Here is a 12,738-nt window from a genome sequence, read left to right as displayed (position 1 = left end):
GTAATAATCCTCCGGATCCACTCCAGTATCAACTGGATCAACTGAAACTCCAGATGTTGGAGGTAAGTCAGGCACTTCGTGTGCTTACTAGACAAGTGGTGGCACCGCAAGCACCCGTTCATCGTGATGCAGAAAGGCATGCATTGCAACGAGAGCAGGGACTGATCGGTGAACAGAATGTCGGTCAAAACTTCTGGGAAGCCGATCGTTGGCAAGAAAGAGAACCTAGGAGAACTGGAGAACTCCCTAGGCGAGACGATCGGTTCGACGGACCGCAGGGAAGTACGACCGATTCGAATACAATGTTGGGCGCAGGAGTACTAACTCACTCACCAACTATCAGACGTGTTGCTCGAGAGAATGATCGTGCTGCTCGAGAGGATGATCGTGTCGTCGGAGATCGTTCAGCACATATTGGTCAAGGATTGGCCAATATCAATCAAAAGCTCGGACAATTGGCGAGAGGGAGGATAACCGATGATATCTATTCGGTTATTCGAAAAACTCCGTTTGCCGAATATCAGTTTCCTCACTATTTCCGTTTGCCAACTTTTTCCACGTTCGATGGTTCAGAAGATCCCACTGCCCACATCAGTTATTATCAGCAGACTATGGCAGTTGCAGGTAATTCTGATGAAATCCTTTGCAGGGTTTTTGGTTTGTCCTTGACGGGAGCAGCACAAAAGTGGTTCTCGAATCTCCCATCGGGGAGGATCGTGGATTTCGAAGAACTGGCGCGCAAATTTATAGGGCGATTTCAAAGCGGAATTCAAATAAAAAAGACCGAGGAGACCTTGTTCACTATTAGACAAGGGAAAAGTGAATCGATTCGGGAATACCTGAAAAGATTCAACAGGGTTACAATGGAGATAGAGAATCTAGATGAGCAAGTAGCTAAAACTGCTTTGTTCACTGGACTCACTAACCGACGACTCTTGGAGTTATTACTTCAAGATATGCCTACAACTTATGCTGAACTGGTGCAAAGATGCCAAAAGCAGGCTGAGGTCATGGAGATCCTAGACGCACGCCAGGGGGATAATAAAGCCTCTACAAAAGAACAGAAGGCTTCTGAGAACAAGCAAGAGCCGAAACAAAATGTTCGTGATCGAGTCGGAAAGCCTCATCAGGCGTGGCGGCAAAGATCTCCTGGTAAAAGTGAGTATACTCCATTAAATACTCCTCGGGCTGATATTTTGAATATTATCAAGAAGCAGAATATCTTGAAGTGGCCTCCAAAGCTTCCCACCAAGCCTGGGGAGCAGGATCGAGAAAGGTATTGCCGTTTCCACAAGGATTACGGCCATTATACCAATGATTGCAGACATCTAAAGGCAAATATCAAAAGATTGATATCTCAAGGACACTTGTCCAATGTTGTTAGAAGAAAATGAGCGGAGCCACAAGACGCAGGTAACAAAAGGGACCGTTCGATTAGCTCAGAACAACCAGCTGAGGCTCCAAAATCTAAGAAGGGTAAGGAAGTGGTCGATGCCACTCGGTCACCCATATTAACAATATTTGGAGGTCCCGAACCTAAGTCACTCCGGAAGCTGAAAGCCAAATCCAAGTTTGTTGGGACCGGAGAAACGCAGAAGCATAAAAGGCCTAATGGTGAGGGTTCGATCACCTTTGGCGAGGAAGATGAAAGAGGCGTCTGTTTACCTCATGATGATGCCATAGTCATCAAGGTAGAAGTACATAGGGTGTTAGTTGACACCAAGTCTGCTGCAGACCTTTTATCTTATGCAGCTTATCAAAAGCTCAAAGTGGATGAAGACTTGATGGAGCCCTCATCCACGCATCTATATGGCTTTGCAGGATTGTCTGCAATAGCAGAAGGATCTGTACAGTTGGACCTGTCAATTGGAAGCTTCCCTAAGGAGGCTACCATTCAGGTAAACTTCTTGGTGGTTCGAGAGCTCCCGGCTTACAACGTAATCCTCGGGAGACCATCCTTATCAAAGTTAGGTGCTATAGTTTCAACGAAGCACTTGAAAATAAAATTCCCGACAGAGATGGGGATCGGTCAAGTCTCATCTGACCAGAGAATTTCTCGGCAATGTTATGTTGCATATTTAAAAGATAAGGAAGGCCCAAGACAGGTAACGGCGTTACCAATTGAAGTTTGGGATGATCGGGACGAAGCAGAAATGCAAAGGCCCGAGCCGGTAGAAAAATTGGAACAAATCCAATTGTACCCCGATGATGAAAAAAGAATTACTTATATCGGGTCTGAGCAGCTGGAAGAATTCAAAAAGGAGTTGAAGTCTTTTCTTCAACAAAACAGTGATGTGTTCGCGTGGTCTGCGGACTACATGGCAGGAATTGATCGGCAAGTTGCAGAGCACAAACTTTGGATAGATCCAAAGGTGAAACCAGTTATTCAGAAGAGGAGAAATTTCTCCATAGAAAAGTACGAAGCTGTTCGGGGCGAAGTTGAAAAATTGAAGAACTCTTGTTTCATTGAACCAATTGAATGTCCAATATGGTTGGCCAACGTGGTAATGGTCAAAAAGGAAAATGGAAAGTGGAGGATGTGTACAGATTACACAGATCTCAACAAAGCTTGCCTTAAAGATTGTTACCCATTGCGCAGGATTGATCTGTTGATAGATGCAACAGCAGGATATGAAACATTGAGTTTTAAGGATGCATACTTAGGATATAACCAGATCCTCATGAACAAGGAGGATGAGAAGTTTACGGCTTTCATGACTGATCGTGAGAGATTTTATTATAAAGTCATGCCGTTTGGCCTGAAAAATGCAGGGGCTACTTATCAAAGGGCCGTCAACAAAATCCTTAGAGACTTGATCGGGAAGAACGTGGAAGCGTATGTTCACTGCGAGGACAAAGCACATTGAAGATTTAATAGAGGTATTTTCAGTACTGCGAAAATACCAAATGAAGCTGAATCCGGAGAAGTGCGCCTTTGGAGTTTCGTCGGGAATGTTTTTGGGCTTTATGGTATCACAAAGAGGTATTGAGGCTAACCCAGCCAAAATACAAGCTTTGATTGATATGGAAACCCCCAAGACTGTTAGGGATGTGCAATGCTTAACGGGAAGAGTAGCGGCGTTGAATCGTTTCATCTCACAGTCGGGAAAAAAGTGCCTACCTTTTTTCAAAGCACTCAAAGACTTGAGGGGCAGTAAGGAGGCAAAATGGACTGAGGAGTGTCAGAAAGCTTTTAAAGATTTGAAGGAAACACTGGGAAGACCACCTCTATTGTCCCGACCCGAGAAGGGAGAAATTTTAGAGCTATATCTAGCAGCATCCCCTTCGGCAGTAAGTGCAGTACTCGTTCGGGAAAAAGACAGGAAGCAGTGGCCAATCTATTATGTCAGCCACGTACTACTTGATGCGGAGACACGGTATTCCCAGATTGAGAAGCAGGCTCTGGCTCTTATAATAGTAGCTAGAAAACTACGGCCATACTTTCAGGCTCATCCAATTGAGGTATTTACCACTTTTCCCCTTTGTAAAGTTCTTCGTAAACCTGATTTGTCTGGAAGAATGGTAGCTTGGTCGGTCAAACTCAGCGAATTCCAAGTAAGCTTTAAGCCTCGAACGGCAATTAAAGCTCAAGCATTGGCCAATTTCGTAGTAGAGACTACTACTCCAGTGGAGGAAATTGCCGAACCCACTATTCCAACCATTTGGGAGGTATATGTGGATGATTCGAGTAATAAGCAAAGAGCAGGGGCTGGAATTCTCTTGAAGAGTCCAACTGATTTTGTTATTCGATATGCATTAAGATTTGCATTCGAAGCAAGTAACAATGAGGCAGAGTACGAAGCCCTAATAGCTGGACTTCGATTGTCAAAAGCATTGGCGATAGCAGATGTGACTATTTTTAGTGACTCACAGCTTATTATCAATCAAGTACAAGGGGAGTATGGCGTTAAAGAACCCCGATTACAAAAGTATCAAGAGATTGTGCAGACATTGCAGCAAGAATTTAGGAATCTGAAAGTATGTCAGATCCCAAGAAAAGAAAATACAATGGCAGATGAGCTATCAAGATTAGCCAATACCAAAGAAAAGAATTTAGACCCTTCGATCTACATAGAAGAGATAACATTCCCAAGTTATCAGGAAAAGGAAATATCCTATATTGAAGCAGAGCGTTGTTGGATGGATCCGATCGTAGAATATCTGAGAGATGATAAACTACCAGAGGATCCGAAAGAAGCAAGACTAATCAAGGTGCGATCCGCACAATTCATTATGCAGAATGGAAGGCTGTACAGAAGATCTTATTCCGGACCCCTTTTGAGATGCTTGGGTCCCCAAGGATCGGAATCAACTCTGGCCGAGGTACACGAAGGAATTTGTGGTGCTCACATGGGCGGTCGGGCCCTGGCACACAAAATTTTGAGGCTCGGGTTATATTGGCCTAAGCTCCAGCAGGCTGCTATGGAATATGTTCGTCGGTGTAGCAATTGCCAAATCCATGCTACGGTATCTAAACGCCCAGCTGAAACGTTGACTTCGATTCTAGACCCCATCCCTTTTGCGATGAGGGGAATCGAAATCATGGGAAAATTCACCAAGGTGTCGGGCGGAAGAGAATATCTTATAGTAGCAATTGATTACTTCACCAAGTGGGTCGAGGCCAGCACCCTGGCAACCATCACTGAGCGAAACATGGAGAAGTTCGTGCTCGAGTCAATCATATATCGGTTCGGGATGCCAAAAATAATCGTGACCTATTATGGCACTCAATTCGACTGTCCACAAATTGAACAATTTTGCGGAACTTATTTGATCGAGCATCGTATGTCATCAGTGGCATACCCCCAAAGCAATGGCCAAGTAGAGGTTACAAACTGAACATTACTTGAGGGAATAAAGAGAAGACTCAAAGCTGATAAAGCCTTATGGGTCGAAGAATTGCACAATGTACTATGGGCCTACCGAACTACAGTTCGAACACCCACAGGAGAAACTCCTTTTAAACTGGCTTATGGATCTGAAGCGTTGGCACCTGTTGAAGTAATGGCTGGAACACTATGGGAAAGAGAGTTCGAAGAAAAAGCGAACGAACAAGGACTGCTAGATAGCCTTGACTTGTTAGATGAAGTTCGTGTAAAAGCAATAGCACGAACTCAACATTATCAACGAAGAATAGCGTCACATTATAATTCCCGAGTGAAGAATCGTCAATACATAGTAGGAGACTTAGTATTGAGAAATACCTTAGCTTCAGATCCACGCCATCAAAGGAAATTGGACCCTTCATGGGAAGGTCCATATATGGTTATTAAACAGGTCAGTTTGGGAGCTTATAAGCTAAAGAAAATGACAACCCAGAAAGAGTTGGATCGTTCGTGGAATGCCAGGCATTTGAAGAAATATTATCCTTGAGGAGATTATCATTTTCATTCATGATGTAACAGTATTCAACTCAATCAATACAATTCTCAGTTTTCAACACACTATCTTTTGATTGGGGACTATACAGCACTCAAGATCAGATCCAGCAACAAAATCACAAGGCATCGGTTTAAAACCCGTGTGGGACCTTCTACAAGGCATCGGTTTAAAACCCGAGTGAGTCCTTCTACAAGGCATCGGTTTAAAACCCGAGTGAGTTCCTTCTTAAACTTATTGAATTTCTCCGGAAGTTCTTAAGTAAAGGCATCGGATTAAAACCCGAGTGAGTTCCTTCTACAAGGCATCGGTTTAAAACCCGTGTGGGACTGATGTAGAGAAAATATGATCGAACCTTGTTCATGCTTGGTTTGACCTTCGACTCCGGTTGGGACGAAAAGAATCGACTCACTTCCGAGCGAGCCGGGTCCAGAAGATAGCTTGCTGAGGAAGAAAACTAAATCAGCCACAAGCACGCCCTAATCCAACTTATGGATTAGGTTAATTACCCTAATGATGGCAGACACAACTTGGCAGCTGTCACTTATCACTATTGAAGGGTTAACCATCAAAATAACCGTGAGGTTATCCTAGGAGTCCTCTACTAGTTCAAACTAGTAGAAGTCTATCGCTCAACGGATCTAACTGCTAGGATCCAATGACTATCCGAAGAAGGCTCAAGTACAACCAACGAAGAAGATTCGAAGGTACACTCTATATAAACATCACCTACCTACAAGGTAGGGGACGGAGATCCATACACACACATTTGGACGTTAACACTCAGATGCTTATGATCTAAATCGTATTCCAGTTATTCATTCCTTAGCTCTGTGCTTCTAGCATAGCCGTTTGTGATTAAGTTCATCGACTGACTTAGCCTTCGGAGGTGGACTCTCTCGGGCCACATCTGACGCTTTCGTTTTGCAGGTCATTTTAAGGAGATCTAAGGGCTGAGCAGATTTTGGACGCATCATTTGGCGCCGTCTGTGGGAAACGATTCAGACAGCTATGGTGACTAGATCAGCAGCAGTAGCTGCAGCAGCAGCCGCTGCACAACGCGATACTGGTGTCCAAATCCCTGGAGTAAACAATCCAGATATTCCTCAGGGAAGTTTACCACCTCTCAAAGTAGATGGAGGTCAGGGGGGGCACAATCCTCCAGAGACACTCCAAAATCAATTGGATCAATTGAAAGTCCAACTTTTGGAAGTAAGTCAAGCACTCCATGTGCTAACCAGATGGGTGGTATTACCAAAGGAACCTGATCATCGCGATGCAGGGAGGCGTGTATTACCACGGGATCAAAGATTGATTGAAGATCAGAATATCGGTCAGAACTTTCGTGAAGGTGACCGAGTGCCTAGGAGAATTGATGATCAACCTAGGCAGGACGATCGGTTTGACAGACCGCAAGGAAGTACAACCGATTTGAATACGAGGTTAGTTACAGGAGTGAGAACTCACTCGCCAACTGTTAGAAGAGTTGTTCGTGATGATCGGGTTGTTCATGATGATCGAGCTGTTCGTGACGATTGAGTAGTTCGGGATGATCACTTTGTTCGAGGTCGTGATTGTATTGCAGAAGATCATTCAACACATATTGGTCAGGAATTGGCCAATATTAATCAGAAGTTGGGACAATTGGCTAAAGGAAGGATAACTGATGATATCTATTCAGTTATTCGAAAGACTCCATTTGCCGAGCCAATTACGGGATACCAGTTTCCTCACAATTTCCGTTTGCCAACTTTTTCGACGGCTCTGGAGATCCTACGGCCCACATCGGTTATTATCAACAGACTTGGCAGTTGCAGGTAATTCTGATGAAATTCTTTGCAGGGTTTTTGGTTCATCTTTAACTGGAGCAGCACAGAAATGGTTTTCAAACCTCCCATCAGGAAGGATCGTAAACTTCGATGAGTTGGCACGCAAATTCATAGGGCGATTCCCGAGTGGAATCCAGATAAAAAAGACCGAGGAAACCTTGTTTACTATAAGGCAAGGGAAGAGCGAATCGATCCGAGAATATTTGAAAAGATTCAATAAAGTTACAATGGAGATAGAGAATCTATATGAGCAAGTAGCTAAAACCGCTTTGTTCATTGGACTCACTAACCAAAGACTCTTGGAGTTATTACTTCAAGATATGCCTACAACTTATGTTGAGTTGGTGCAGAGATGCCAAAAGCAGGCGGAAGTCACGGAAATCTTAGATGCACGCCAGGGGGACAATAAGGCCTCCACCAAAGAACAAAAGGCTCCTGAGAACAGGCAGAAGCCAAAGCAGAATGTTCGTGATCGAGTTGGAAAGCCTCAGGCATGGCGGCAAAGATCTCCAGGTAAAGTGAGCATACTCCATTAAATACTCCTCGGGCTGATATTTTAAATATCATTAAGAAGCGAAATATCTTGAAGTGGCCTCCAAAGCTTAAACCTGGAGAGCAGCAGGATCGAGAAAAATATTGTGGTTTCCACAAGGATTACAGTCATTATACCAATGGTTGTCATCATTTGAAGGCAGATATTGAGAGATTAATATCTCAGGGACATTTGTCCAATTTTGTTAATAAGAGAAGAGAGGAGCCACGTGAGGCTGGCCCCAAAAGGGACCGTTCGGTTAGTCCAGAATGATTGAAAGAGGCTCCGAAGTCTAAAAAAGGTAAGGAGGTGATTGATGCTACTCGGTCACCGATCCTTACAATATTTGGAGGCCCCGAACACGAATCACTCCGGAGGTTGAAAACAAAATCTAAATTTGTTGGAACCGAAGAAACGTAGAAGCGTAAGAGGCCAAATGGTGAAGATTCTATCACCTTTGGCGAGGAAGATGAAAGAGGCGTTTGTCTACCTCATGATGATGCCATAGTCATCAAGGTAGAGATCGCGCGCCGAGAAGTACGTAGAGTTTTGGTTGATACAGGGTCTGCTGCAGACCTAATATCTTATGAGGTGTATCAGAAGCTTAAGGTGGATGAAGACTTGATGAAGCCATCATCCACACATTTATATGGCTTTGCAGGATCGTCTGCAATAGCAGAAGGATTTGTCCAGTTGGATCTGTCAATTGGAAGTTTTCCCAAAGAAACTACCGTTCGGGTAAATTTTTTGGCGGTTCGGGAACCTCCAGCTTATAACGTTATCCTCGGGCGGCCATCTTTGTCCAAGCTAGGTGCTATTGTTTCTACGAAGCACCTGAAGATAAAATTCCCAACAGAGATGGGAATTGGTCAAGTTTCATCTGACTAGAGGATCTCTCGGCAATGCTATGTTGCCTATTTGAAGGACAAGGAGGGCCCAAGGAAGGTGACTGCCCTACCAATCGAAGTATGAGATGATCGGGAAGAAGCAGAAATGCAAAGGCCCGAGCCAGTAGAAAGGCTGGAGCAAATCCAGTTGCTTACTGATAATACAGAAAGGATTACTTATATCGGATCTGAGTAGCTGGAAGAGTTCAAAGGAGAGTTGAAGTCTTTTCTTCAACAAAATAGTGACGTATTCGCATGGTCTGCCGAAGACATGCCAGGAATTGATCGGAATGTTACAGAGCATAAACTCTGGATAGATCCAAAGGCGAAACTAGTTATCCAAAAAAGGAGAAATTTCTCCATAGAAAAATACGAAGCCATTTGGGGCGAAGTTGAAAAACTGAAGAGTTCTGGTTTCATTGAACCGATTGAATGCCCAACCTGGTTAGCCAATGTGGTAATGGTCAAGAAGGCGAATGGGAAGTGGAGGATGTGTACAGATTACATAGACCTCAACAAGGCTTGTCCTAAAGATTGCTATCCGTTGCCCAAGATTGACCTCTTGATAGATGCAACTGCAGGATATGAAACTTTGAGTTTCATGGATGCCTACTCAGGGTATAATCAGATCCTCATGAATAAGGAGGATGAAAAGTTTACGGCTTTCATGACCGATCGTGAAAGTTTTTATTATAAAGTCATGCCGTTTGGTCTGAAAAATGCAGGAGCTACATATCAGAGGGCCGTCAACAAGATATTCAAAGACCTAATCGGGAAAAATGTCGAGGCTTATGTTGACGATATGCTGGTAAAAAGCATTGCAAGAGCAAAGCATATCGCAGATTTAATAGAAGTATTCTCAGTACTGCGAAAATATCAAATGAAGCTGAATCCAGAGAAATGCGCCTTCGGAGTATCTTCAGGCGAATTCTTGGGCTTCATGGTATCACAGAGGGGTATTGAGGCTAATCCAGCCAAAATACAAGCTTTAATTGATATGGAAGCCCCAAAAACTGTTCGGGATGTGCAGTGCTTGACGGGGAGAATAGCCGCTTTGAACCGTTTCATCTCAAAATCTGGAGAAAAGTGTCTACCATTTTTCAAGGCACTTAATGATTTGAGGGGCAGCAAGGAAGCGAATTGGACCGAAGAGTGCCAGAAAGCTTTCGAAAAATTGAAGGAAACATTGGGAAGACCACCGCTTTTATCCGGACCCGAAAAGGGAGAAGTTTTACAGCTATATTTAGCAGCATCCCTTTCGGCGGTCAGTGCGGTACTCGTTCGGGAGAAGGATAAGAGGCAATGGCCTATTTATTATGTCAGCCACGTGTTACTTGATGCGGAGACACGGTATTCTCAGATCGAGAAGCAGGCTCTAGCTCTCATGACAGCAGCTAGGAAGCTAGGGCCATACTTTCAGGCTCACTCAATAGAGGTATTTACAACTTTCCCTCTTAGTAAAGTTCTTCGTAAACTTGATTTGTCTGGAAGGATGGTAGCCTTGTCGGTTGAACTCAGTGAGTTCCAAGTAAGCTTTAAGCCTAGAACGGCAATCAAAGCTCAGGCACTAGCCGATTTCGTAGTAGAAACTACTGCACCAATGGAGAACATTGTTGAAGAACCCACTATACCAACCATTTGGGAAGTATATGTGGATGGTTTGAGTAATAAAGACGGAGCAGGGGCTGGAATTCTTTTGAAGAGCCCAGCAGCTGTTATCATTCGATATGCATTGAGATTTGCATTCGAAGCTAGCAATAATGAAGCAGAATATGAAGCCCTGATAGCTAGACTCAGATTGTCAAAAGCATTGGCGGTAGCAGATGTAACTGTTTATAGTGACTCTCAGCTTATTGTCATCAAGTTCAGGGTGAGTATGGTATTAAAGAACCTCGCTTGCAGAAATATCGAGAGATTGTGCAAGCATTGCAAAAAGAATTCAGGAATTTGAAGGTATTTCAGATTCCAAGGACAGAAAACACAGTGGCAGATGAGCTATCCCGATTAGCCAATGCCAAAGAGAAAAATTTAGACCCTTCAGTCTACATTGAAGAGATAACATTTCCAAGTTATCACGAGAAAGAAATTTCCTATATTGAAGCAGAGCGTTGCTGGATGGATCCAATAGTTGAATATCTGAGAGATGACAAACTACCAGAGGATCCAAAAGAGGCGAGATTAGTCAGAGTATGATCAGCGAGGTTCATTATGCAAAACGGAAGGTTGTACAGAAGATCTTATTCTGGACCCCTTCTGAGATGTTTAGGTCCCGAAGGAGCGGAGTCGGCTCTGGCCGAAGTACATGAAGGAATTTGTGGCGCTCACATGGGTGGACGAGCCCTGGCACACAAAATCCTAAGACTTGGGTTATATTGGCCTAAGATCCAACAAGCTGCTATGGAATATGTTCGCCGGTGTAGCAATTGTCAAGTTCATGCTACAGTATCCAAACGCCCAGCGGAAACCATGACATCAATTCTAGATCCCATCCCTTTTGCGATGTGGGGAATCGATATCATGGGCAAATTCACCAATGCATCAGGCAGAAGAGAATATCTGATAGTAGCAATTGACTACTTCACTAAATGGGTTGAGGCCAGTGCCCTGGCAACAATCACTGAAAGAAAGGTGGAGAAGTTTGTGCTTGAGTCAATCATGTATCGCTTTCGGGTGCCGAAGATAATCGTTACTGATCATGGTACTCAATTTGACGGTCCACAATCCGAGCAGTTTCGTGGAACTTACATGATCGAGCATCGTATGTCATCAGTGGCATACCCCCAAAGCAATGGACAAGTAGAGGTTACTAACCGAACACTACTTGAGGGAATAAAGAGAAGACTTGAGGCCGATAAAGCCTTATGGGTCGAAGAACTGCATAATGTACTGTGGGCCTACCGAACTACGGTTCGAACACCCACAGGAGAAACTCCTTTCAAGTTGGCTTATGGATCCGAAGCATTGGCACCTGTGGAAGTAATGGCAGGAACATTACGGGACAGAGAGTTCAAAGAAAAAGCGAACGAGCAAGGACTGCTTGATAGTCTTGATTTATTGGATGAAGTTCGAGCAAAAGCAATAGCACGAACTCAACATTATCAACGAAGAATAGCGTCACATTATAATACCCGAGTGAAGAATCGTCGGTACTTAGCAGGAGATTTGGTATTGAGAAATACCTTAGCTTTAGATCCACGCCATCAAAGAAAATTGGACCCTTCTTGGGAAGGACCATATATGGTTATAAAACCAGTCGGTTCGGGAGCTTACAAGCTGAAGAACATGACAACCCAGAAAGAGTTGGATCATTCGTGGAATGCCAGACATCTGAAAAAAATATTATCCTTGAAGATTATCAATTTCGTTCATGATGTAACAAATTTCAACTCAATCAATGCAATTATTGGCTTTCAACAACTATCTTTTGATTGGGGGGCATCACACCCACACTCATGAACAGATCCAGCCACAAGGCATCGGTTTAAAAAACCGTGTGGGTCCTTCTACGAGGCATCGGTTTAAAACCCGAGTGAGTCCCTTCTCATACTTATTGTATTTTTTCGGAGTTTCTTAAGTCAAGGCATCGGATAAAAATCCGAGTGAGTTCCTTCCACAAGGCATCGGTTTAACACTCGAGTAAGTTCCTTATTAGACTTATTGAATCTTTCTAGAATGCCTTTAAGTAAAGGCATCAGTTTATTACCCGAGTGAGTTCCTTCTACAAGGCATCGGTTTCAAACCCGAGTGAGTTCCTTCTCAGACTTATTGAATTTCTCCGGAAATCTTTAAGTAAAGGCATCGGTTTAAAACCCGAGTGAGTTCCTTCTACAAGGCATCGATTTCAAACCCGAGTGTGTTCCTTCTCAGACTTATTGAATTTCTCCGGAAATCTTTAAGTAAAGGCATCGGTTTAAAACCCGAGTGAGTTCCTTCTACAAGGCATCAGTTTCAAACCCGAGTGAGTTCCTTCTCAGACTTATTGAATTTCTCCGGAAATCTCTAAGTAAAGGCATTATAAGACCTACTGCAACAATGACTCAAGTGACTAGCAAAGTTCAAGGATGAAGTTCAATTCTTTATTTCTTTAAATGACCAGAAGAGGCCAACCTTT

The sequence above is a fragment of the Hakea prostrata genome, chromosome 9, assembly GCF_041222555.1.
Source record: "Hakea prostrata isolate BN-2017 chromosome 9, UWA_Hpros_2, whole genome shotgun sequence".
In the NCBI taxonomy this organism is placed as follows: Eukaryota; Viridiplantae; Streptophyta; class Magnoliopsida; order Proteales; family Proteaceae; genus Hakea; species Hakea prostrata.
Note: the sequence above shows the minus strand (reverse complement) of the source record.